Consider the following 24,632-nt stretch of genomic DNA (forward strand, 5'->3'; position numbering starts at 1 on the left):
CTTCTCAATAAGATGCCACCAAAGCTGAAAAGAATCAATGCTGAAGCAAAAAACGAAATGGCAACAGCGGAAAAAATGAGCAGCAATCGGTTCAACTACAGAGCCTTCACACATTTGTCCCACATGTGGGAGATATTTTCTAGCCCGGATTAGACTCATCGGTCACCTCCAGACACACAAATAACAAACACACCCACCCAAGGTGTCACTGGTGCAGCCAGTTGGTTTTAGAAGTCACATAGTTAGTTAAATGAAGATCACCGCGTGCAGTAAAGGTGTTTCAAGTGATTGTGGTAAAAATACACCTGTATCTGGAAGGTTCAACTGCTGGTGAGTCAGTATCCTGGCAAAAACTACACCACAAATTCAAAAGAACTCTGCAAGTAACTCCGCGAAAAGTTTTTGAAAAGCACAGATCAGGAGATGGATACACGAAAATTTCCAAGTCGCTAAATATCCCTTGGAGTACAGTTAAGTCAATCATCAAGAAATGGAAAGAATATGACACAGCTGTAAATCTGCCCAGAGCAGGCCGTCCTCAGAGTGACCGTCAAGAAAGGGGCTAGTGAGGGAGGTCATCAAGAGATCTATGCCAACCCTAGCGGAGTTACAAGCTTCAGTGGCTGAGATGGGAAGAGAGAGCACATACAACAAATGTTGCCTGGGTGCTTCACCAGTCGCAGCTTTATGGGAGGGTGGCAAAGAGAAAGCTACTGTTGAAAAAAACTCAAATGAAATTTCAGTTGGAGTGTGCCAGAAGGCATGTGGGAGACTGTGAAGACAGCTGGAAAAAGGTCTGATGGTCTGATGAAACCAAAATTGAGTTTTTGGCCATCAGACTAAATGCTATGTTTGGTGTAAGCCAAACACTGCACACCATCAAAAACACACCATCCCTGCTGTGAAATATGGTGGTGGCTGCATCATGCTGTGGGGATGCTTCACTGCAGCAGGCCCTGGAAAGCTTGTGAAGGTAGAGGGTAAAATGAATACAGCAAAATACAGGGAAATCCTGGACAAAAAGTCTGCAAGAGAACTGCAACTTGGGAGGATCTGTTTTCCCGCAAGTAAATGACCCCAAGCATAAAGCCAAAGCTACACAGAAATGGCTTGAAAACAACAAATGTCTTGGAGTGGCCAAGTAAGGGTCCAGACCTCAATCCAATTGAGAATTTGTGGTTGGACTTGAAAAGGGCTGTTCACTCACAATCCCCATGCAATCTGACAAAGCTTGAGCAGTTTTGTAAAGAAGAATGGGAAAAAAATGCAGTGTACAGATGTGCAAAGTTGTTAGAGATCTATCCACGCAGTTTCAAGGCTGTAATTGCTGCCAAAGGAGCATCTACTAAATACTGACTTGAAGGGGGTGAATACTAATGTACTCAATTATTTTGTATTTTTTTATATATGTGATTAATTTAGATCACTTTGTAGAGATCTGTTTTCACTTTGACTTGATAAAGTGAGAGTCTTTTTCTGTTGATCATTTTGTGTGTGTGTGTGTGTGTGTAAATATATGGAGGGGGAGTCACTCTGTTTGGCAGGTGAGATGTGTGGCTGTGAAACAATTCCAAGCTCTGGGGCCTTCTCCGTCGTGGTTGTAGGAGTTGACTCTGGGACTGCAGGAAGTGGTTTTGACAGCTTTGGACACCTTTCTTCTCTAACAATTGACTCTGCTCTCCTCAACTGATCAATGTGGTGTCTCCAGATGACATCAGATGCAATCTCTACTGTGTAGGAGAGTGGTCCAGTTCTGTCCTTAATCTTTCCAAAGACCCAGTTTTAATCATCTCTGTAGTCCCTCACCAGCATTGTTTATTCAGGAGTGGAACACTGAACTTCCTTGTTTAAGGAGCCATCAATTTGTCAGCTGCTTGTCCAGCATACTCCTTCTGAGACTGGGTTTGAGGAAATCGAAGTGTGAACACAAGGGATGATCCAGGAACAGTACAGCTAGTGAGCACAATGACATGGTGGTGTGATGACGTATGCCATTCACATACTTTACACATAACCTGTAATTAATTATGTAAGCAACAAAGAATGCTTAATCAAACAATATATTTACAAGGAGGTGTATCCGTTTGGGGGTTCCAGAGAAATTCGCGGTAACAATGGCCACAGGATTGACTTAGGCGGCACAAAACTATTGTGTGTGTCAATGGCTTTTAGGATCACCTGGTGAAGGAAGCCATTGAAATAAAACTAGAGGAAAATAATTTTAATAAAGCTGAATGTCTCGCTCTAAGAACTGGAGGTTGATTGTACACAAGGTAGAACAGCAGAAACTTGATTGGATGAGGACTAACCAATCAGGAGAGACAGATGAGGAGGGTAGAAATACCACTGGACCTGATGAAGATGGCAAAATTTGTCATCAAAACGTTGGTTAAAATTGATACCTGTATCTGGCTGGAAGCCCAAGAAGAGTTTATTTGCAATACATTTACGATATTACTCAAATATTAAATGCACAACAGGGTGTAGTTCCGTGAGCCACAATCCCAGCAGGGAGTCAGTTGAGAGAAATGAATATATTTTAGAGTGGCAGATTATAGAATACTATTTAGAGGGTTTAATAACAGATGACCTATTTAGAAATGATTGGCTTCCATATCTCACTGGAAATGTACTGCTGAAGGCTTGGCCATAGCTTGGTATGGGTCTCTGGCCTCCAGCTTATGATGTGGCCTTTGAATGTGGCTCCTGTCTAAGGCATGAAAGCAAAGTTAGCCAGTTTCTGTTTCCTAATTTCATAACTTCTCATGTGGGGTTGAGCAGGGTGTAATTACATTCATTTGTATATGCTGTTCTATCAGTGACTATGTGAGATTCTGCCAGGTGTTTCATTTTTTTCATTTATTGAGATACAATGTGGAATAGGCCAATTTGTAAAAGCCTAATTTTGGGACAATTTAAATGACCAATTAACCTGCCAACTGGTATGTGTTTGGACTGTGGGAGGAAATCAGAGTACCTGGTGGAAACCCACGCAGTCACAGGGAGAACGTACAAACTCCTTACAGACAGCAGTGGGAATAGAACCCAAGTTACTGGTACTGTAAAATATTGTACTGTCACACAGCCTGACTACATGCTAGTAAGTTAATTGATGACTGTATATTTCTCCCGAATTAAGTGGCAATAGTCTGAAAAGGGAGTTGATGGATGTATGAAAGGGAATACTTCGTAGGACTACAGATAGATAAGTAGAGGACAAATGGGACTGATAGGATTGTTCTGTAGGAAGCAAGCATAATCCCAATGGATGAGCTGGCCTCCCTTCCAGCAGGTGTTTGGGATGTAAGAGGAGTCTAGAACACATGGACTGAAATCACATGTCCATAAGGAGAACATTCATACTCCACACTAGGGCACCCAAGATATAGTTACACCTAGGCCCCTGAAATTGTGAGGCAGCTGTGGTTATTGGTAGAAGTTACAAGTTTTCCAGCTGCAGTCAGATCAATATTGACAGGTTAGAGCTTACATTTGTAGAAGATGCACATTGTCACTAAGGCACACTAGTGGCGGCGGTGGTGTGAATATTCAGTGTGGAGGATCGGGCTGCTTTGGCTTGAAAGGTATCAAGTTTCTTCTGTGTTGTTGGAGATGAAATAAACAAGGCAAGTGAAGAAACTCTGGACTTGCAGATGTTGATAAAGCATTGGAAAGCCAGGTGTTGAGCTTCTCATTGGGAAATATCTAGCCTCCAATATGCTGTTGTAGCCACAGTGACTATAGGCCTGGTTCTGGTAAGATTCCAGTCTGTCATGATGCCAGAGTATTGATGAAGGCAGTTTTAATGAAGATACTGTTGTTGACTGCAAAGTGCAATTGGACATTTGGCGTAAGCAATCTTTCATTGGCACTTATGTAGCACAAATATTTGTCTGTCAATTATTAGTCCACAATTGAATGCTGCAAGAAGGCATAGGCTGTTTCCTTGTCTAAGGTGTACTGGATAGATTCAAACAAACTTAAACCTACTACAGATGCTAGAACAATGAAATAAAAACAGAAAACACTGGAAACACTCAGCAGATTGGCAGTATCAGTGTAGAGAGGAAGTCTGATCTGCTTAGGGTTTCCAGTATTATACCTGTTCACTGAAAACACTTTGCCACTACTCTCTACACAGCCAAAACTTCCTCCTCTTCTCCTGGATCTAATGCAGTTGTTGGCTGAGGAAGAGTCTGCAAAATTGACTTAACAGGACAATGTATTGCAAGGAATGTTAAAAACCATCTGGAAAGCAGAACGAGCTTCCTAGCAAAAACCAATCTGCCTCTACCCCTCCTTCATCTTCTGGCAAATTACCCTGGTTGTCTAACCTGCACCTGCAGGCTCCTCCCAGTCTCCACGTGGCTAAACAGAGTCACCTGCTGCTCATTTCTCACTCATCACCTGCAGCCTATTTAAACCCAGCTCTCATCCACAGATTTTGTTCACCCTTCGACTAGCCAACCTAGACTTCAGTAGCCTTGTTGCCTGTGAGTTTAGTACCTGTTCTCTCTTGTTTTGTGGCCCCTCGTGGCTTGATATTTTGCAGTTGATTATTAAATTTATCACTCTCTGCTAAATCGTCTCTGCTGATCTGCTTTTGGGTCAAGCCTCCCCCTTCTCTAAATTTCCTGATAGGGTGAGTGAATCAAAGATTGACCTGACAGAGTATGTTTGCCTAAAGGAAGTCATCTGTCTAAAGGAAGCCATCGTGTCTACGCCCACTTGGACAAGCCAGCGAGCTCTGTGAGGGTCATGTTTTTTGACTTCTCCAGTGCGTTCAACACCATCCGCCCTGCTCTGCTGGGAGAGAAGCTGACAACGATGCAGGTGGATGCTTTCCTGGTGTCACGGATTCTTGATTACCTGACTGGCAGACCACAGTACATGTGCTTGCAACACTATGTGTCAGATGGAGTGATCAGCAGCACTGGGACTCCACAGGGGAGCCAGAGACTCATTCCACCGAGATGCAACACTGAGCGTCATAGGAAGTCATTCCTGCCTGTGGCTGTCAAACTTTACAACTCCTCCTTGGAGGGTCAGACACCCTGAGCAAATAGGCTGGTCCTGGACTTATTTCCATCTGGCATAATTTGCATATTATTATTTGATTAATTATGGTTTTATATTGCTATATTTATACTCTATTCTTGGTTGGTGCAACTGTAATGAAACCCAGTTTCCCTCGGGATCAATAAAATATGACTATGAATATGACTATGACTATCTGTCGACATTAGCATATGATCCAGAAGCGGCAGGAAACCATTGACTATCTGCTCGCCACTCTCCTTCAATTCTCTGTATTGATGGGCCAACCTGTGGCAGCCAACTTCCTCCCTCAGAGCCCCATATTCTGGTGCCACAACCCAGTGCTGCAATTTCCTGTCCCAGTGTGTTTTACACATCGAAGTCCAGACATGTCTGTATTCTATGGGCAGAGCCAAGATTGCCTTTGTCATCTCCTTCTTGATCGGGAAAGCTCTGTCTGACCTGGGCTGCTAGTAAATGGGGCAATAAAACCACAACTTGCAATAAGTATGAGGAATTCCCCACAGGGCTGCACTGAAACTTCGATCATATGGGAAGTAGAAAAGGGGGGCAGTGAATTGGATGCTTCACCTGCATCGAGGCAATCATACGGTGCTGGATTACACTGAGGAATTCAATAATCTCGCAGTGGAGTACGGCTGGAATGCAGAAGTGCTGCTGGCCCAGTACTACCATGGCCTCTCTAAATGCTTGAAGGACAAGCTGTCTACCAGGAAGATGCCTACCAACCTTGAAAGCCTCATCTCTCTGGACCTCCGAATTGTTGAGCATCCAATGGAACGTGGAATGACCCTCCAGGTCACCATCCAGAACCCCAGTTTCTTTTCCAGAATAATTTCAGGCAATGAATCCAGAATGCCTGCAGTTAGGGAGAGCTCCCTGAATCGCCCTCAAGAAAGCGACAGTCAGTGCAGAACCAACTTGTTCGCTTACAGCAGAGATGCCTTTCACCCGTGCATTAAATGCCCCACTGTGTCCAGGTAAACAGTACCACCAGGTAGAGATGAGGGGCCTTCTATCTGTTAATTTCCCCCCAGTCTCACATTCCAGTACCACAGCCTGACTCACTCTCTCTGTCCCCCTCCATACCCTGACGGCTCCACACGCACAGGAGGCTCTGGTGGATTCTGTGTGTGCAGCATGGACCCCTACTGAATCCATCACTCACCCCCCTATATTACAGCCATTGATAGATGTCCCTTGGGCTCTGGGATGGTCAGAGTTCAGATGGCCTGCGCACATGAGCGTCAGAGGCACCACGAGTCCTTATTGACTCACCCAATCTCGGGCTACTCCTGCTTCTCAGAATCAGGTTTAGTATCACTGGCATAGGTCATGAAATTTGTTATGTGACAGCAGTACATTGCAATAGATGATAATATAGACAAAACACTAAATTACACAGTAATATATATTTATGTATATCAAATAGTTAAATTAATAAAGCAAAAACAATAAAAAAGTCATGAAGTAGTGTTCATGGGTTCAGTGTCCATTCAGAAATCAGATGGCAGAGGGGAAGGAGCTGTTGCTGAATCATTGATGGGTGGCTTCAGGCTTCTGTACCTCCTTCCTGACGGTAGCAATTAAAGAGGGCGTGTGCTGGGTGGTGGGGGCCCTTATTTATGGATGCTGACTTTTTGAGGCATTGTTCCTTGAAGAGGTCTTGGATACTACGAAGGCTAGTACCCACGATGGAGCTGACTAACTTTGCAGCTTACTTCAATCCTGTGCAGTAGACACTCCATACTAGACAGTGATGCAGCCAGTCCGAATGCTCTCTATGGTACGTTGGTAGAAATTTTTGAGTGTTTTAGGTGACATATCAAATCTCTTCAAATTCCTAATGAAATATAGCTGCTGTCTTGCCTCCTTGATACTTAGGGACCAGGTTAGGTTCTCAGAGATATGAGCACCCAGGAACTTGCTCCACTTCTGAGTACTCTGAGGATTGGTGTGTTTTCTCTCGCCTTACCCTTTCTGAAATCCACAGCCAGCTCTTTGGTCTCACTGACAGTAAGTGCAAGATTGTTGCTGTGATGTTACTTGACTAGCTGGTATATCTTGCTGTTGTACGTCCTCTTGTCTCCATCTGAGATTCTGCCAACAATGGTTGTATCATCAGCAAATTTACAAATTGCATCTGAGCTGTGCAGCCATGAGTATAGAGGGAGTAGAGCAGTGGGCTAACCATACACCCCTGAGGTGCGCCAGTGTTGATCGTCAGAGAGGTAGAGATGCTATTACCAATCTGCTCAGGTTGTGATCTTCCGGTTAGGAAGTCGAGGATCCTATTGCAGATGGATGTACAGAGGTCCAGGTTCTAAACACTGAGCTATAGTCAATAAACAGCATCCAGACATACAATAGGTATTTATATTGTCCAGGTGATCCAAGGCCCCATGGAGAGTCAATGAGATTGTGTGTGCTTTAGGCCTGTTGTGGCAATAGGAATATTACAATGGGTCCAGGTCCTTGCTGAGGCAGGAGTTAATTCTGACCATGACCAACATCTCAAAGGATTTTGTCACTGTTGATGTGAGCACTACTGGATGACAGTCCTCTGCAAATCTTAGCTTGTTTCCTTGTACAGACCCTGGTTGCCAGACTTAAATGCCACAGATCTGGCCCTCAACAGAACTAAGAACCTACAGGTTCATCTATGGCTTTTGATTTAGGTATATACGGTATGTTCTCGTAGGCACACTCATCCACACAGCTTTTAATGAAGTTGATGCCAGCTGTGGCGTACTCATTCAGATTCAAAGATGAATCACTGAATACAGTCCAGTCCACCGATTCAAAACAGTCCTGTATGCACTTTGGTGGCTCCCTTGTCCATACCTTCTTGGTGCTCACTCCTGGTGCTGCAGTCTTCAGTCTCTGCCTATACTCGGGGAGTAGAGGTACAGCCAGGTGATCAGACTTTCCACAGTGTGGGTGTGGGATAGCACGGTCAGCACTCTTGATGCTGGTGTAACAGTGGCCTAGTGTGTTGGTTCCTCTGGTACTACACGTGATTTGTTGATAATAATTATTTAGAGACTTCTTCAAGCTGGCCTTTTTAAAATCTCCCAAAATGATGGGGAAGGCATTAGCATATGCCGTTTTGTGCCCATTGATAACATCGCTCAGTTCCTCTGGAGCCTGTTTGACACTGGCTTAAGGTGGGATATACACCACAACCAAAATGTTTGCTGAAATCGCCGGTGGCAGATAAAATGGCTCGGCACTTGATTGTGAGAAGTTCCAGGCCTGGTGAACAGGACTGGGACACTACTGCTAAGTTTCACACCACGTGAAATTGATCATGAAGCATATACCTCCACGCTTGACTTTAAAAAAAACTCAAGCTCAACAATTGTACCTTGGCAGTGTAGTGTGAGCCTGTCAACTCAAATCGCTGCGTCCAGAATGGGAGGGGTTAACCAAGATTCTGTGAAAAAAAACAGATGCAAGTGGTCCTAATGCTCCTCTGATACAGCACTCTAGCTCTAAGATCTTCGGTTTTATTTACCAGAGACTGTACTGGGAGTTGAAAACCTTACTTTTTTAAAATACACCTTTGGACCAGCATGACAGCCCTGCTTCCACCATCATCTTAAAGGGGCAGTCCACTGGCCACAGTCTGATCTTCTGCCATCTATTTAGAGCAGCAATAGATTGTTTAATCACTTTAAAATGTTGCTACTAACTATACAGACCTTAGATGCAATTATAGTTCTCAGCTGTAGCAGGTTGAAACGGGAATATTTAATGGTTTCCATCAGAACTGTTGCACAAGTTGCCTTTATGTTGGTGCCCCTCAGGTTGGCCCCCTCCACTCATCACCCTCACTTTGCCTGGTTGTTGGGTTCTCTGCTGAGTCGGGGGCCCACCTGCCTGCACCCTCAGATGACTTCACCGTGCAAATCAGTGGAGACGGAGTAAACTTGCACTCTCGCCATCCTCCACGGGAATGACAGCCATCGCCTTCAGCCAAAAGGAAGCCAGCACTCTGCTGCCTTACAGACCACATGAATGCCTGACCAACCTCCTCCTGAGTGCCACCCCTCCCCAAGGCCATCTGTTCTCCTTATCCCCTTCTGAGACCCAAGACATGATTGATTCCACCGCCAAAGCACTACAGCAAGGTTTCAGTGGGCCTTCCCAGTCCCCAGCTTGTTTAGGGTTCTTCTCTGTCAAAAAGAAAGATTGGGGTCTCAGCAAGTCAGCATTAAGAACCGCTACACTCTCTCCTTGAAGTATAGCACATTAGAGATACTCTGCTGGGCCCAGATCTGCACCAAACTAGATCTACAGATTGCTTCCAACCTGATCTGCATAAGCCAGGAGAGGAGTGGAAGGCAGCGTTTGTAACACCCACTGGTTTCTATGGATACCTGGTGATGCCTTTTGCACTTTCCAACAGTTCAGTTCCTGACAGCATCCTCATATTGTCCAAATACTCCCAGGTGAATGCCTGTCACATCCATTCAGTCCTTCAGCGTCACCTTAGAAACCATCTGCACTGCATGTTAAGGAAATGCCAGTTCCACACCCCACTTATTTCCTTCCTGGGTTACATCCTTTCACCCCCAGGCATAACCATGGATCCAGAGAAAGTATGCGCTGTCATGGAATGGCTGCCACCATGCTCCCTCAAACAGCTACAGCGTCTCCTGGGCTTCTTCAACTTCTACCACCGTTTCATCAGAAACTACAGCCAAAATGATGTTGCTATCACCTCCCCTCAGCAAGTCACTCACTTCACGGATAGTCTGGTCTGGTGTGATGGACAACACTTTTGAGGAGGTTCACCACTGCTTCCATTTTCTGCTATCCAAACCCCTCTGGATCTTCTGTGTTAGAGGTGGACGCCAGTGCTATCCTCTCTCAGTGAGGAACGGACAAGAAGACATGCCCTTGTGCCTTCTTGTCTTGCAGGTTCAACTCTGCACAGCTCTGTTATGGAGTAGGAGACAGGGAATTACATGCCTTTAAATTGGTCTTGGAGGAATAGAGACATTGACTGATGGGAAACATAATATCCGTCCTGATCTGGACTGACCACCAGAACCTCATATCTATACAACAGACCTGCCAACTCAACCCACGTCAAACTCGCTGGGCCCTCTTCTTTGAGCAATTCAGCTTCACCATCTCCTACTGACCCGGTTCAAGAACACCAGAATGGATGCTCTATCATGACAGCCCGATCCAATAGAAAGGGGGATTGACCCTCAGCCCATTATTCCACCTTCTCAGACCCTCACCCTGATCAGCTATGACCTTGAGAACCAGATCCTCCAGGCTCCACAACTTGAGCCTCATTCGGCTAACACACCAGACGACTGAAGAAAGTGGTGTTGGCCATGTGCTCCGAGGCACTCCAGTGGGCCCACTCCTCACTCCTCTCTGGCCTTCCAGATGCATGTCGGGCCTACCTTCAATGTGCCCAGTCCAATTCCTCCAACCAGTGGCCCTATGGGCTACTGGTCCCTCGACACCTGTGGTCCCACATCATCGTGGATTTCATCGTGGGTTTGCCACTTTCTGATGAAGCCATGGTGGTCAAGAGAATGATGGATCAGTTTTTCAAGGTGGTCTACTTATTTGCTCTCCCCAAACTTCTGTCAGTGAATGATATGGTGGACCTAGTTCTTGAACATGCAGTTTACCTCCACGGCTTCCTTCAGGACAATGTGTTGGACTGGGGCCCACAATTTGTCTCCTCTTGCTTCCAGCGAGACCTGCTTCCTCCTCCACACCTCAGTGAGTTTGTTCTCTGTCTATCATTCACAGACCAACAGTCAGTCAGAAGGATTCAATCAACAAGTGGAGAAGTTTCTGCGATGCTTCACCACTTTTAACCTTTCCACATGAAAGAAGTCTCCGCTCTGGGCAGAGCTGTACCACAATCTACACACTTCCTTTGCCACAGGTATGTCACCCTTTGAGGTGCTTCATGGAGGAGCCAACCCCATTGTTTCCCATGGAGGAGCCAACAGTGGAAGTCCCATCTGCCAGTGCACAGGTTTGTTGATGCTGGAACGCTCAGAAGAGGACCAACTGCGTCTACGGCTGCAGGGCTAACCGCCATTGGTACCCAGCCAGACTAATCTGGCCTGGGGACTGTGTCTGGCTGCCCAACTGAGATTTCCCCCTGCACATTGACTCCCACAAGCTCTTGCCCCATTTCATTGATCCCTTCAAGATCACCCATCGCAGCAATCCCGTCACTTATCATCTCCAGCTGCCACCATCCCTCAGGATCATACCAACCTTCCATGTCTCTTGCCTTAAGTGCTTGTCTATGAACCACTTAATCCACCTGAACCTGGGCCTCTGGACCCTAGGATTGTGGAAAATGGTCCAGTGTACACTGTTCGCCGGTTGATGGATTCATGCCATTGTGGACGGGATGTACATTACCTGGTTGATGAGGAAGGATACAGCGCAGAGGAGAGAGCTTGGGGCTGCCCAGTTAAATAGTGGATCCATCACTCATTGAAGAGTTGCACCAGAACTATCCGGATCATCCTGGCTGTCGGGTGCTGGCATAGGAGTCGGGGTCCTGTCATGCATGCTTCTCCCAGTGTCAACCCAGCTAACAGGAGTCACCTGCTGCTCGTTTCCAACTCATCACCTGCAGCCTATTTAAACCCAGCTCTCATCCACAGTCCTTGTTCTTTCATCTGACCAGTTAGCCTCAACACTGACACTGGTCTGTGGCAGTCTCTTGGTGTTTTAATGCAGGTCTACCTAACTCGTAATTCATCAATGCTGAACTGCAGAAGATAATCGGCTCCCCCAACACTCCTCAACTCACATTGCCCTGCTCTGTGGTTTTCTGTTGGCTACTTCAAACCTGAGCACAGAAAGAAAACCTTCGTATCCTTTTGACCACTATATCACTCTCATTCCCCGACTCTATAACATTTTAAAGTATGCAAATAAAATTGGAAAGAATTGTTTTTGTATCTGAACTTCTAAATTATGCACAAAACTGATCTGCAGTTTCATTAATGTTCCTTTCCATTTGATGGCTACCTTTCCATATAGTCTGTGCATATTCTGCAATTTTTCCCATACATCAATATATACAGTGTGCTCCACCACTTTTAACATTTTTGCTAACCAACGATCACCAGCTCCCATTATTTGATGGCTAACCGGTCTTCTTGAAATCAAATTAAATCCCGGATTTTTCATCCTTGTTTCTCACTATTGCATTTTTAGCTCATCAAGAATATTCAAGTCGCTGATGGATCAACCATAAGCTAATGTCTGTGGAATTTTACTGTTTCAGTTCGATAGGAAGACATTTACATGTTCAGCAATGATAATATTTTTTCATAAAATTGATGGATTTGGTTTTAACACAGGAAAACATTTCTAGAATGTTTCTACGTTTCCTAATGATCTGGGTAATCAGAATCCCTTGGTTTGTTTACTTCCTTATTAGTCATTATATTTTGATGATTAAAGGAACTTCAAACTTAATTTTTTAATGTGCTTGTCAATTAATCATATTTCCTGTATTTTACCAAGTGAGATTTGTGGCAAAACAAACTAAGATACCTTTCCAATGTGAAAGTGGGAAGCTCCTAAAATAAAGCAACTTTCAGAAAATGTGTAAGTACTGGCTGCTGCTCTTTGGAAGGGACTGTGATGTTTTCTGATGCTTTTTGCAAATAAGTAAAGGTGGCAAATTAAACTTTATTGGTAATTGCTAAATAATTGTTGATCTTTTGCCTGAAAATCTCCCTGGATGAAATCCTACTTTACTGAACAATGATCAGAACTTGGACCTGCTCTGGTCTTTAACTTCTCCCTCATGTGTCTCTGCCAACTTGTGCTGTGCTGTGTGTCTGAAACTAATATGGTTTGACTCAGAGAGACTCAAAAGTGATGAAATGATTTTAACACAAGATAATGGCAGAGTAATATTTTGATTTGTGCTAGGGTTCATGTTAGAATACCGTAGACCTTTTGATTCAATAAAACATTGCAGATCAGCAGTTTTCTGTAATATAATTCTCTTATTCTAAATCTTGTGCTGAATTTAATAAAAACAGCAAAATAAAAGTCATTTGCAAAAGAAAGCATTTAAGATCATTACTGTTAAGCCAGAAAATGTAACAGGTGCAAGCTCACCCACTCTGCACATATCAGATATAATCTTTGGCAGGCATCTGAAGGCAGATGCACTTGACAAATCAGCACATAGCAACAGCATTAGATAGCGAAAACCAAGATAAAGATCCTAACTCTTTCAGAGACCCACCTGAGAGAATGGTGTATCTGTAACAGGAATTCTATAACACAACAGTTTACAGAGCGATTCATTGTCAGCTGGTGCTGTGCCATGCAGAAGATGTCCCAAAACTAACAAGCAAGAAAAATGTGTGCATAAATCAACACAAGACACACTGGTGCAGAATATCATTGACTAGCAATAATTATAATGGTTCTTGGAGTTCTTGGCCTCTCAGCACCTGCATTACAAAGACAATGAAGCAAGGAAAAGGTATCAGTGTATTTGAACCGTGTGCACATTGTGAAATCCTTTAGAATACAAGAATAATTATCAAACTGGATAATTACATTGTTTATTTATTTTTACAGATGTTAAAATATGTAAAGATGGTTGATTCATGGTCAAGGTTAAAAACTATAAAAATAACGCAGGTATAATGGTTCTTGTGATCTATTTCTGATGGATAGAATGAAAATGGAAAAGAAACAAGAAATCATGCCTAGTTAGAAAAATGATTTGGTCCATTGCTCTACTTTAGATTGAAGAGGTGCAGTTTAATGTAGAAAGTTAATAACAGTTTAGTGGGGTTCCCGAGTAAGGGAATGCATATGCTGTTGACAACTTGTTTCGTTCAAATTGCAGGTTTTAAAATGCGAAACCAAACATTTTCATAATATGAAGGAGGAAATCAGAGGTTTACACAAAAAACTTGGTCGGAAGGTAATAAGGAAATGATCAATAAATATTGCATGTGAAGCTAAAGTAAGTACATTTTTTCATACTGCAACAGTTCAATGATAACTGTTCAATGAGAGCCGGTGAAAAGCTAAAAACAGCTAAAGGTCTTGAAAGGAAAATTGTAAATATTGTAAATGTTTGCATTTTCCAAATAAATGCAAAAGAAAACGTGGAACTACTTAATGTAGCTAGCCATCTGGACACAAGCTGGAGTCTGATCAGCCCCGGCTGGGTCACCTGGAAGAGGTTGTATGATGTTGAAAGACCCGAAACACCCGATGATTCCAGGAACATCACTGAAGATGTGTCCAGAAGCATCAATATATGTATGTACACAGAATTGCTTAAAACAAAAGTAATATGTCTCAAAAAATAAAATTGCATAATTCAATTTCCATTGGCCGATGGAAAGTCTAGAGCAGCCTTTCTCAACTTTTTTTGCCCTAGAGGAACCCTTGAAATAATCTTCAGGTCTCAGGGAACCCCTGTGTAAAAATTAATATTCTACAGCTCATTGTACTTTACTGTGATCAGTAAGTTATAGAAATAATAATCCAAAAATAATTGTCAATGCCCTTTTGAGTAGAGGATGAATTTTTAGCCAACCTTTCTTGAAAAAAAAACAGGCACTTAAGCTTAGCTCACTGTTCTTGAAATTAATCTCTTTCTTTCTCTTTCATACATTTTAAAAACTCATAAGGCAAACATAATAAATTCCTGTTAAATAACTGACTTAAGCCAAAATGGGATTTATTTTTTCTAAAGGTAGGCTCGGTAGATTTAATTAAATAAAGGTTGTAAATTGATTTTAATTAATGATATTTACAACATGAAAATTTATTAACAATGGTTGAATAGAAACATTACTAGAAACCATAAGCCAAAGCAACATAGTTCCTCTAAGACAGACCTTTTGTTTCCAGATATGAAGACAAAACATTAAATATCTTGGCCTTTACTTGTTTTGGGCAGTCTTTGCAACAGGAAAAAAAGGCTTTCTTGAATTTCACCATCATTTACAAATCTTACAAATGCTGAAATCTGTTGACTCACCAACTTGAATAAAGAAGCTGTTGTTTTTCAGTTTATCACACAAAACCTCTCCAGCATCATGTGACATGTTATCAATACATCGACTATTCACACTGTTTGAGAGTGAAACCTTTTCAATTTCTCGTACTGCATCTTGTCCTAGCATTTTACTCATACAATTTTACATGCTGGTATTATTTGGTTCTCACCCACGGTGTGACTTTTCCTTTTCTGGATAATAATTTCTGCTACTAAATAACCTACTTCCAGAACCATTTTACTGACTGTGACGTCATTAACAAAGCTTTATTCTGTTTGTATTGAGATTCCAATAGCCGTTCAAAATAATCAGCACTTTTACATGTCATATGGCTGTGATTTGTAGTTAGATGTCTTTTCACTTTTGCTGGAGCCATTGCTGCACTTGTAAATTGTTTGCCATAGACTAGGCCCATTGGAATAGGGCAACTTGGATCACCAGTCCATATAAAACCCATTGATAAGTAGCTTTCATTGTAAAGATGGATTTTTTTAATGTCTGTTGTTGTACTCGTGCAGTGAAGTGACTCAGAAGTTTGTAATTCAAAAATTGTCTCATTGGACCATCAGACATGTCTGTAAAACACAGGGGTTAATAAAATATTTTTTAAAAGACATAATTAATAACTAAATAAGAAAACTGCGAAAATATGAAAACTTCACATTGCAATTTACTTCTAAACTACACAATCCACCTTTTGCAATGTTTACAACAACAGCAAAGCGGTATGCCTGCAGCTGAATTGTGGCAGGTAAAAATTTTATTAGAATGAAAATTTCCCTCCTATTTTCTACTACACTGGTAGAGTTTCATTGCTCCCATAAGTCAGTCGGCAGTGCCTAAGGGGATGTTGGGGAGGTGATTTGGGAGGGAGAGGCTGACGTCACAGCCTAAATTGGACGAGTCTATTCGATGCTTGGAAAATGCACTTCACACTCCTCAACAGCCTACCATCTTCCCCTCTGTGCAGTACAGCGCTCACCAATTGTCAGCCCACTGTCCTCCCCTCTGTGCAATACAGTGCTCACCAATTATCAATAGTGCCCCCCATCTCACATCAAAAACTGAGAATGGACTCAACCAAATAAACACAGTCCTACTGTGACTGTGCACTGTCCTACTGGGCTGAGAGACTTCTAATGATATTGCTAATGGGGTTGCTTGGTCACTGCCCACCACTGTGAGGGTTAACATTGTGCATTGTGCAAAGTTTAGAAAAATAATGTTCATTGTTTTTTTAATCATGATTTCTCTCAGAACACCGGGTGAGCTCTCACAGAATCTTGGTTGAGAAACCCTGGTCTAGAGTGAGGTTGTGAAACACTGTGTATAATTCACACTGCCTCCACTCTCTCTCGTACGGTTAGATCCCACCCACCCCTCAGAAGGGGCATATTGGAAGTATGTATTGTGTGCTTAATATTTCAATAGTATTTGAGTAATCTTGTATGTGTATATGTATACAAGATTTTTTTAAACTCAGAAAACAGTAGAGTACAGGGTGATGATAATCATTTAAAAAAATCAAAAGTGGCTGGCTACATCAGAAAGATTGATGAGTTTGATTATACAATGGATAACTGGCTTGTGTATACTGAATTATTAGAACAATATTTTGAAGCAAATTAAACAGCCAATTTTGCTTGAGTTAATTAGGTTTAAAGGCATACAGGTTACTTTAAAGTTTGACTGTTCCAATCAAACCATCAGAAACGAGCTTTGCTGCTACTGTAAAAGTGATGCAGGAACATTTAGAACCGCAGGCATTATTGGTTGCAGAGCGCTTTAGGTTTCATAAACGGAATCAAAAAGAAGGGAAGTCCATTTCAGGGTATGTAGCTGAATTAAAGACATTATCTGAGCATTATTGATTTGGTAATGGGCTTAATGATATACTAGGAGATTGTTTAGTTTTTGGAATCTTAAAAGAAAGCATTCAAAAATGGCTCGCAACTGAAGCAGAACTTACTTTCAAATGAGCAGTGGAAATTGCTATTTGAATGGAAAGCGCAGACAGAGTTGCTATGAACTTGCAGTCAGGAATGAGAGTGAGCATGAACAAAATTGCAAAGTCTAAACAGAAACCAGCCTGGCTGAACAAACTGTAGCAAGGGCTTGTATACAGAAGAAAAACGCAGATTTAAAGGGGAAACTTGCAGAAAATACAACAAAGTAGAACACATACAAAGAGCACGTTAGGCAGACAAAAATAAATAGACTACACACGGAAGAGAAAACACTAAAATCTCAAAATGCAGTTTCAGAAAGAGCACTAATCTGCATGCCACCAATGAAAAATCTGATAATGATGAGAGTGACACAATATTTAGTGGCTGTGAGATTTACAGTGTGAAAATTAGCAATAGACAAGCAATATGACTTACGCCAGAAGAGAATGGTAAATTAATTAAAATGGAATTGGAGATGGGTTCAGCTGTATCAGTTATTCTGCAAAATAAGTTTGGACGGCATTTCAAAGATACTGAACTGAAGCCCGCAGATATCCATCTAAGAACTTACACTACAGAAAAGATAACACCTGTGGGAATGACTTCCTTAACTGTGAAACACAACAACTAACAAGCCACATTGAGTTTGTATGTAGTAAAAACAGGAGGGCCATCATTGTGGGGCCACAATTATCTGAGACAACTATAACTTGATTGGAGATCCATCCACTATTTTCATGTCACATCCCCTGCAATGAAGCCATATGAAAGCAAATTAAGAAAGGTACTAGATGATGCCACAGTAGTGTTCAAGGATGGCATTGGAAAACTCAAACTTATCAAAGGTAAAATAGTGCTAAATGAAAATGCCGCACCCTAGTTTTGCAAAGCCTGTCTGGTTTCTGATACCATCCAAGTGTCATGGTCCGGTCCGTGAAGTCCCCATTCTGGTTCACGGTCCGGTCCATGGACTCAGGACTCCGGGTCTTCCAGCTGTCCCTTGTTTGACTAAATCAAAGGCACCTGATTCCCATCTTTGGGCTTGCAATATAAGTAGGCTTGGGATTGTGTGTGGGTGGTGGCTTTTGACTGGAGAGATAGGAGTTGGATTTTGAGTTGTGACTGGAAAATGGCAGGGAGCGAGAACATCAAGGAAAGAGCCAAGCTATTGAAGGAAGTTTCTGGTGAGAGTGGAACTGAACTTGAGATGGAGGTTGGTGGGAAAGAGTAATGGAATGGAAAGAGGGAGAAAAGAAAGCAGAGGTATGGGATATCAAACTCTGAGGTATCAGTGGATGATCAAAGCAGGACAGCAAAACAATGAAAAGAAGATGAGATTAAAGCAATTATAAAACTAAGTGAAGATGGGGTGTCATTTGGTGATTGGAACCTGATTTGTTGAAGATGCTCAACAAAATTATAGGTGAGTTTAAAGGAGCAAAGATTTTGTGAAATGGATTGCTATTAGTGATTTGTTGGGATAGTGCTCAGCAAGGTAAAGTGATAAGATTATGTAAAATAGATGGCAAAGAAGTACAATGCTCAATACCCAACAATAGAAAGTGTACTAGAGGAGTTGTTTTGGGGATACCAACAAAAGTTACTATGGATGAGACTAAACAGAACATAAAAGGAATAAAGGAGCAAAAATTATTAAGGCCAAATGTTTGAAAGTTACAAGAAATGGGAAAAAGTGTGATAGTTTATTGGTAATGATTAACTTTGATGAAGAGAGATTGCTGACTAATGTTTACTTAGGGTATATGTGTTATGTGGTTAGAATATATATACCACTGCCTTTAAGATGCTATAAATGTCAGAAATTTGGGCACATTGTTGTGGTCTGCAGAGGAAAACAAAGATGTGGGAGATGCGCTGGAATACATGAATATGGGAAATGTGAAGTGGGAGCTAGGCTGAAATGCTGCAATTGTGGCGAGGAACACAGCGCAGCTTATCGAGGGTGCATTTATAGCAAGAAGGCGGCTGAGATACAATATGTAAAAGTAACTCAAGGAATCAGTTATGCAGAGGCAGTGAACGAATTTGATGGAAAAAAAGGCTGTCAAGCAAACAAATACAGGGAATAATAAACTGGTGAATTGTGAGAGCTGTAATATGAAAAATAAGGATACACTATTAATGAGCAGAAAGGAGTTTGTGCTTTTTATGGTGGATGCAATTAATTGTTCAGTGCAAACAAGCAAAAGAACTGAGAAAATTAAAATTATCGTCAAGTTTGCAGAAAAGTTTCTTGGTATTAAAGGAATTAGGTGGGAAGAAGCCAAAGAAACGCTGAATGGAGGATCCAACAGTTCACAGGCAGGGGAGATGGAATCTTAATGGCAGTATACTTATCGCAAATGGTCAAGAATTTAAGAAATGTTTCAGAACTTAAGGAAAATCCTCAGATTTCATGGTTGAAGCCCAGGGTAAATGTGCAGAACTCCAACAACAAATAGAAGTACCCAACAAGAACAACGGTGAGTTGGAAAGAGATTGGAAAATGGAGGAAATTATTACAAGGATACAAAAGGAAAAGAAATTTGTTGCAAAGTGAATTATCTACATTCAGATTATAAAATGAAAACATGGAAGCAAATGAAGAAGAACTCAGAGGTCTCAGCAAACAACTGCAGGCTACGATCCAAGAAAAGGAAAACGTGAAAAAGCAGATAGACTTGGAAAAACAGCAATCTTAAAAGTATAATGTGCAATAATTACTATTGTTTAACAAGATGATTTTAGTCTTACAAGTGATGTAGATGAAATCAATGTAATTGAAGTAATGCAACTACGCAAAAATGTGTGACGTAATTAGGGAAGAATAGCAGTTTGCGGCATTATCTAATGAGCGTATTAAGCAACTACAGAGTGATGCTAATAGAAAACTGCAGGCTGAACTAGATTGACTAAAGTAGAGAACTCCAGGACATATTTGGTTGGAACACCACAAGTCTAGCAGGTGGTGGTAATGCACTGAAAGCTGGTTGCCAACTGCCATAAAACGAAGAAGGGGGGAAGAAGAAGAAGAAAATTGTCTTGTCAGTCCCCCTTGGAGCAACCTGCTGATGGAAGACTAGGGAAACCATTCGTGATCTCTAGGCCTGGTTGGAGGACCACTGCTTCATGGAGCCTTGTTGCCACATGTTGGAGTGGTCTTTGCGGTATGGATTCAGCTGTTTCCTGGGCCAGCTGAGTGGCTGCTAGCCACTCCAAGCTAGGTAGGGATCTGGCTGTATCTGTAGCCAGCTGAGGTTGCTGGCTGAACTGAGACTTGGAGCAACCCCAGAGCAGAGATGGAACTGTCTGTTGTTCTTTAGGTTTGTCTTTCCTTGTCCTTGCCTCTGTGGGGTAAGTCAGGCCGTTTTGCTGTTGCCCCACAGGGGGTCATGTCTTGTCTACTCTTGTCCTCTCCTCTGTGGGGTAAGTCAGGCTGCTTTGCCATTGCCCCGCAGAAGGTCATGTCTTGTCTTGTCCTCGCCTCCGTGGGGTTAATCAGGCTGTCTTGCTGTTGCCCTGTAGGGGGACATGTCTTGTCTTTGCCTCTGTTGGGTAAGTCTGGCTGTCCTGCTGTTACCCAACAGGTGGATCTGTCCCACCTTGGTGTGGAGATGAAATTGAATCCCGGCTTGTCGTAGGATAAGTCCCGGCTCTATGTGTATGTTCTGTCCTGTCTCATGTTAGTGTTGTGTCAAAGGTGTGTCCTGGCTTGTCGAAGGATAAGTCCCGGCTCTGATGTTCAGTTCCCAGTCTGTCTCTCAGCTCCAGCCTCCAAGTTATCAGCCTCTGCATTTCAAGACAAAGATCCTGCAGCCACGCTCCTAGGACCCCAGCCTCGAGGATCCTGCAGCCACGCTCCTAGGTCCCCAGCCTCGAGGATCCCGCAGCCACGCTCCTAGGTCCCCAGCCTCGAGGATCCCGCAGCCACGCTCCTAGGTCCCCAGCCTCGAGGATCCCGCAGCCACGCTCCTAGGTCCCCAGCCTCGAGGATCCCGCAGCCACGCTCCTAGGTCCCCAGCCTCGAGGATCCCGCAGCCACGCTCCTAGGTCCCCAGCCTCGAGGATCCCGCAGCCACGCTCCTAGGTCCCCAGCCTCGAGGATCCCGCAGCCACGCTCCTAGGTCCCCAGCCTCGAGGATCCCGCAGCCACGCTCCTAGGTCCCCAGCCTCGAGGATCCCGCAGCCACGCTCCTAGGTCCCCAGCCTCGAGGATCCCGCAGCCACGCTCCTAGGTCCCCAGCCTCGAGGATCCCGCAGCCACGCTCCTAGGACCCCAGCCTCAAGGATCCCGCAGCCACGCTCCTAGGACCCCAGCCTCGAGGATCCCACAGCCAAGCTCAAGACCCAAGACTCCAAGCCTCAACCCTCAAGAGCTAAGACCCCCAGCCATGTCATGTCTTTGCCTGGTTCTGGGGTCCGAACCCAAGGCAAGACCCAGGTTCTGGGTCCTTGTCCAGTCTCTGACTCGGAGTCCAAGCCTTGTCTCCTAGTCCATGGTTCCTAGTCCTGGTCCCGCTTTCCCTAGCCCAAGTCTGCATTCTTGCCCCTGCTCCTGGTCTGAATCCTGTCATGTCCTCACTCTAGTCAAGTCCTGTTCCCTGTACTTCAGTGTCTGTGTCTTGCATTTGGGTCTGTTCCCAGCACCCCCATTGTGACTCCAAGGTAAATAGCCAGTGAGCCAGATCGCATGGAGGCTGAAGGTATTCTTTCCAAGGCTGAGTGGAGCCCATGGGCAATGCCAGTGGTTCCAGTCGCCATAATGGGTGGGTCTTTCAGGATCTGTGGTGATCTTAAGGTCACTATCAACCTAGTACTGAAAGTGGATCAATACTCTCTGCCCTGCATGGAGGATATCTTTGCAAACCTTTCTGGAGGAAGGCACTTCAGTAAAGTGGACTTTGCTGAGGCCAACTGGCAGATGGAGATAGAAAGAGTCCAAAGTGTTTCTCACTGTAAATGCTCACAAATGGCTTTATCGATATAACAGACTTATTTTTGGAGTAGCATCTGCACCTGCACCTGCACTCTGGCAGAAAGCCATGGACCAGGTGCTGCGAGGCTGCTCAGGTACTCAGTGTTACCTGGATGACATCATCATTACCAGTAAGGATGACAAGGAACATCTCCAAAACCTCAACACGGTGTGAAAAAGACAAGAAGGGCTCAGGGCATAACACAATAAGTGTGAATTCTTTAAACCAAGCATTACTTACTGTAGTCACATGATTGACGCACAGGGATTATACAAGTATGCTGAGAAAATTCAAGCAGTGGTGGATGCCCCAAAGCCAAAGGGCATGTCGCAGTTGCAGTCCTTTGTAGGATTTGTCAATTATTATAACAGGTTCCTGCCAAACCTGGCTATTGTGCTCCACCCCTTGAACTCATTAGTGCGGATCAGGAAGAAATAGCAATGGACAAAACAGTGTAAGGTGGCTTTCCAAAAGGCAGAGGAAATGGTGATGTCAGACAGCATACTTGCACATTATGATCTATTTCATCCAGTGAAGCTTGCCAGTGATGCCACAGACTTACTTCTCTCTGACTAAAGTAATTTCTCTGCATCTCAGTTCTAAAAGGACGTCCTTTAATCCTGAACTCGTACCCTCTTGTCCTAGAATCCCCTAGAAGCCATTAAAAGTGTTAAAACTTTTGATAAGTTGTAAAACCTGCCTTACTTTACTTACTTGGCATCCAACTTTCTCAAATATCTTACACTTCATTCAATTAACATACAGATTACTTATTTCATTGCAGATTTATCAAACAAGTTATATGGTTTCACTTGCATTAATGGACATCATGGAACTCAAAAGTCACTGTGACTTTCTGTAGAAAAAATATTGCTAATGGAAGTATCAAGCCAGCAAAACTCAAAGAATACCTCATATCTGTCCTTCCTGAAAGTCCATCTAAAGATGTGGGTTTTTTCAAGTGAAGAAAACTCGATTCGAAGTTTGGCACAAGTTTGAGTTTTCTTCTGACTGTCTGCACCACTGCCTGGTATGGGAACTGTACCTTTCTAAATCGTAGGACTATGCAGAGAGTGGTGCGGACAGCCCAGTGCATCTGCAGCTGTGAACTCCCCATGATTCAGGACATTTACAAGGACAGATGTGTAAAAAAGGCTCGTAGAATCATTGGGCACCCAAGCCATCCCAACCACAGTCTATTCCAGCTGCTACCATCTGGAAAGCAGTACCGCAGCATAAAAGCCAGGATCAACAGGCTCTGGGACAGCTTCTTCCACCAGGCCATCAGACTGATGAACTCACGCTGATTTGAGTTTACTCTATATTACATTGACTGGTCTATTTATTACAAATTACTATGATTGCACATGGCACATTTAGATAGAGAAGTAACATAATGATTTTTACTCTTCATGTATGTGAAGGATGTAAGAAATAAAAGTCAATTCAATTCAATTCAACCTTCACTGGCAGTGCATTCATGCACCCACCACTCTCTGCGTGAAAATCATACCTCTGACATTCCCCTTGTACCTACTTCTAAGCACCTCAAAACTATGCCCCCTCATGTTCCTCATTTCAGCCCTGGGCTAAAGTCTTTGGATATCCACACGATCAATGCCCCTCATCATCCTATACACCTCTTGTCCTCCATCGCTTGAAGGAGAAAAGGTCAAGTTCACTCAACCTGTTCTCATAAGGCACACTCTCCAATCTTGTAAATCTTTTCTGCACTCTCTCTATAGCATCCACATCCTTCCTGTAGTGAGGTGACCAGAAATGAACACAGTACTCCAAGTTTGGTCTAACTAAGGTCTTGTATAGCTGTAACATCACCTCATGGCTCTTGAAATCAATCCCATGGTTGATGATGGCCAATACACCATATGCCTTCTTAACAACACTGTCAACCTGCGCAGCAACTTTGAAAGTCCTATGGACACAAACCCTAACATCTCGCTGATTCTCCACACTGCCTGGAGTCTTACCATCAATATTATATTCTGTCTTCAAATCTGATCTACTAAAATAAGCCATTTCACACTTATCTGGGTTGAACTCCATTTGCCACTTCTCATCCCAGTTCTGCATCCTACTGATGTTCTGCTGTAACCTCTGAAAACCTGCCAGACTATCCACAACACCGCCAACTTGTGTGTCATCAGAAAGCTTACTAACCTACCCTTCTACTTCCTCACCCAGGTCATTTATAAAAAATCACAAAGAGGAGGGTCCCAGAACAGATCCCTGTGGAACACCACTGGTCACCGACCTCCGTGCAGAGTACGAACCATCTACAACCACCCTTTGCCTTCTGCGAGAAAGCCAATTCTGGATCCACAAAGCAAGGCCTCCTTAGGTCCCATTCCTCACTACTTTCTGAATGAGCCTTGCATGGGGAACCTTATTAAATACCTTACTGAAATCCATATACACTACATCCACTGCTTTACTTTCATCAGTATGTTTAGTTACATCCTCAAAGAACTCAATCAGGTTCATAAGACATGACCCGCCCTTGAAAAAGCCACGCTGACTATCCCTAATCAGATTATGTCTCTCCAAATACTCAAAAATCCTGCCACTCAGAATCTTCT

The sequence above is a fragment of the Mobula hypostoma genome, chromosome 3 (genome assembly GCF_963921235.1).
Source record: "Mobula hypostoma chromosome 3, sMobHyp1.1, whole genome shotgun sequence".
Classification (NCBI taxonomy): domain Eukaryota; kingdom Metazoa; phylum Chordata; class Chondrichthyes; order Myliobatiformes; family Myliobatidae; genus Mobula; species Mobula hypostoma.